The sequence below is a fragment of the Tupaia chinensis genome, unplaced genomic scaffold, assembly GCF_000334495.1.
Source record: "Tupaia chinensis unplaced genomic scaffold, TupChi_1.0 Scaffold000570_1, whole genome shotgun sequence".
In the NCBI taxonomy this organism is placed as follows: Eukaryota; Metazoa; Chordata; class Mammalia; order Scandentia; family Tupaiidae; genus Tupaia; species Tupaia belangeri.
Genome location: NW_006160084.1, coordinates 345678 through 349504, shown reverse-complemented (window position 1 = coordinate 349504; position 3827 = coordinate 345678). Strand labels below are relative to the sequence as shown.

The 3827-nt window shown below is 45.4% G+C and overlaps 1 long non-coding RNA gene across 1 annotated transcript in view; it reads right to left on the bottom strand.

The window, feature by feature from the left end:
* Positions 1 to 3263, bottom strand: part of LOC102471762 (uncharacterized) — a 52055-nt gene extending 48792 nt beyond the window's left edge. Inside the window, exon 1 of the long non-coding RNA XR_335921.1 lies at positions 3115 to 3263. This is a non-coding gene — a long non-coding RNA (uncharacterized LOC102471762). The remainder of the gene's footprint in view (positions 1 to 3114) is intronic.
* Positions 3264 to 3827: the final 564 nt, after the last annotated feature.

Sequence of the window (3827 nt, the reverse complement as noted above, 5' to 3'; positions counted from 1 at the left end):
CTCGGTCACCACCACCGTAGCCATGAGCAGTGGGGCCGAGACCCAGCAGCACTGCCAACACCAAGCCTGGCACCATGGGCAGCGGTGGTGCAGGGAGCAGTGGCCCGGGCGGCCTCACATCCACAGTGCCTGCTGTGGGGACAAGAAGGTCATCACAAGGAAGGTCTTGAGAACAGAATGGTAAAATGGTTCAATGTAAGAAATGGCTATGGTTTCATCAACAGGAGTGACACCAAGGAAGATGTATTTGTGCACCAGACTGCCATAAAGAAGAGCAACCCCAGGAAGTGCCTTCACAGGGTAGCAGATGAAGAGACTGTGGAGCCTGATGTTGAAGGAGAAAAGGGTGTGGAGGCAGCAATCGTTACAGGCCCTGGGGGAGTCCCAGTTCAAGGCAGTAAATATGCATTATAGACGCTATCCACGTCGTCGGGGTCCTCCACGCAATTACCAGCAAAATGACCAGAATGATGAGTGGGGAACAGAACGAGGAATCGGAGAGCACTCCCGAAGGCCAGGCCCAACAACACCGGTCCTACCGCAGGTGAAGGTTCCCCCTTACTACATGCGGAGACCCTATGAGCGTCAATCACAGTATTCCAACCCCGTGCAGGGAGAACTGATGGGGGGTGCTGACAACCAGGGTGCAGGAGAACAAGGCAGACCAGGGAGGCAGAATATGTATCGGAGTTATAGACCACGATTCACAGGGGCCCTCCTCGCCAAAGACAGCCCAGAGAGGACGGCAATGAAGAGGATAAGGAAAATCAAGGCAATGAGACCCAAGGCCAGCAGCCACCTCAACGTTGGTTTCGACGCAACTTCAACTACCGATGAAGAAGCCCAGAGAACCCTAAACCACAAGATGGCAGAGAGACAAAAACAGCAATCCACCAGCTGATCCACCAGCTGAGAATCCCTCCACTCCGAGGCTGAGCAGGGCGGGGCTGAGTAAATGTTGGCTTGCCATCTCTACCATCATCCGGTTTAGTCATCCTACAAAAAGTGGATACGAAATTCCAGTAATGAGAAATCAACAAAAGATTAGAGCTGAAGACCTTCAGTGCTTGCTTTTTGCCTGTTGACCAGATAACTAGAACTATCTGCATTATCTATGCAACATGGGGTTTTTATTATCTTTACCTAAAGATGTCTCTTTTTGGTAATGACAAACGTGTTTTGTTTTGTTTTGTTTTTAAAAAGCCTGGTTTTTCTCAATACCCCTTTAAAGGTTTTTAAATTCTTTCATATCTGGTCAAGTTGAGGTTTTTAAGAACTTCATTTTTAATTTGTAATAGAAGTTTACAACTTGATTTTTTTCAAAAAAGTCAACAAACTGCAAGCACCTGTTAATAAAGGTCTTAAATAATAATAATAATAAAAAAGAAAGAAATCCTAAATGCCAAAACTTGAGCTCTTTTGTTCCCTGGATTCTGTAGCATCCTATTTTCCTCAAAATATAAAAACCAGAACTGCCATATAAGCTAGCAATCCCAATACTAAGCATATATCAAAAAGTAAATTTTTTTAAAGAGGAAGTCAGTATGTCATAGAGATATCTACACCCATTGTTTATCGCAGCACTATTCACAATAGCCAAGACTGGAATCGACCTGTGTCCAAAGATGAATGGATATGAAAATGTGTGTGTACACACACACACACACACACAGAGGAGTACTATTTGGTCATTAAGAAGAGTAAACTTCTATCATCTGAGATAGAATGGGGAAGCCTGGAAGACATTAAATTAAGTAAAGTGAGCCAGGTACAGAAAGAGACATGCCACATGTTCTCACTCACATCACATACAGAATTTGAAAAAAAAGAAAAAAATCTCATAGAAGTAGAATTAAGGGACCAGCAGGTGACATAGTGGTTAAGGTACTAGACTCTCACAAGGTCCAACACGGTTCAAGTCCTCTGCTTGGCAACTTGTGCGTGTGTGTGTGTGCCCAAAATCCCAGGAGGAGAATGTAAGAGAAGAGATTGCAGAGTGGCCATCCCCTGGGGGTGATTTCTCACTTTCCCTCTCACTATCTCTCTCTGATGAGCATATATGCCCTATGAGAACAAAACTTAAAAAAAAAAATAAGAGAAATACAGAATTAAGAATGATGACCATAGTGACCAGCAGTGGTGTAACGGCTATGTCACTGGACTCCCATGTAGTCGACCGCAGTTTGTATCCTGGACCTGGTGGCTTAAACTCACACCTGGTGCGTGTGTGCCTGTGCCCAAGATCCTGAGAGGAGAATGGAGGAGAAGGGATCACAGCGTGGCCATCCCCCCAGGGGGTGATTTCTTGCTTTCTGTCTCTCTGTCTCTCTCTGTCTTTCTGGTGAGTGCATGTGCCCTATAGCAAAAACCTCTGCCCCCCCTCCTCCCAAAAGAATAACAACTATAGGCAGAAAAGGAGAGCGATATTGATTAATACGAAGAAAACTATAGCTATATAAGAGAAATAATTTCTAGTGATATAAAATACAGTAGGGTGAAGACAGTTCATAGAAATGTACTGAATAGTTCAGAGTAATTAAAAAAAGAGGATTTTGAGTGTTCCCGAAACAAAGAGAAGGGGTATCCTAACTGCCCGGATAAGAGCATCGTACATCGGTACCCCTACAAATATGTACACTTATTACATGTCAATTAAAAGAGGAAAGTAGATCTGTTGATCAGCTACCTTTCGTTTTTACAAAAATGTTTACATTATGGGAAACTTCGAATATACATAAAAGTAGACAGAACAGGCCCATGATTATTTGTGGGCCCATGGCCAATCTGGCTTTGTCCATTCCTCCTGGTATATTTCGGCAGTCATGTAATTTCATCTATAAATATCATTAACTAAAAGAACCAAGAATGTTTTCTTAAAATGCAGTGCCATTAGCACAACTTCTTTAAACACAGATTCCTTAATATCATCAAATTAGCTCAAAGCCAGTCAATGTTCACATTTTCAACCGCATCCATTTTGACACCTTATGGTTGGGGGTCCTAAAGGCCACGGGAGAGCAAGGTACTTCCAAAATTGTTTTAGGAAACAGCCCGAGGCTCTCCGGAAAAATAAATTCGGTCCATCTGAGACAGGAATGTGATAGCCAAACTCACCGCAGCTTTTGCAAAGAACTCCAAAAAGACGACCATGTGCCAAATAACCATGGAGACCGGGTGACAGAAGGAACCGGTTTCTGCGCTCCCGCGTTTGGGCAGAGCAGTCAGGAGGCTGCTGAGCGCGGCGGGAGCCAGCGGGCCATGCCTGAGGCTGCACACACCTGACCGCGCCAGGCAGCCCCGCAGCCTTAATGAGCGCGGGTCCACAGTCTAACCGGGATTAGCACGTGGGCGCCTGCGGGGAGCCCGGCTGACAGCAGCGCTTGAAGAATGGGAATCACCAGACTATTCTTGTTAGTTTCTTCTAAAGGGTCAGCAGGCAGTTTTGAGCTGACTCCAGCAGAGAACTCACCTGAGATATTTTTTAAATTAGTAGCGGTATTATTTCATCGGGTTCCAGTGCTGGTCATTCACATGATGAGCTTTGTGATATTATTAACCCAAGGGCAGTTCCAAGCCTGGACCCTTGACGTGACTGCAGTCTTCGATTTGTGATCTAGAACGGCTTACCTTATACACATCGAGATGCCAATAAGCCAAGAATGGAGTGATTCTAAATATTATTTTTAAGAATACATGCTCAGAAATGTTCTCAAGGCAGGTGCTCCTGGTACTCGGCCCCACCCCCTAGCACAACCGCACCTGCGCCTCTGCCCCAGGCCTTCTCAGGGCTGCAGGAGGGCAGCAGCCTACACCGGTGGTCAGCCCCT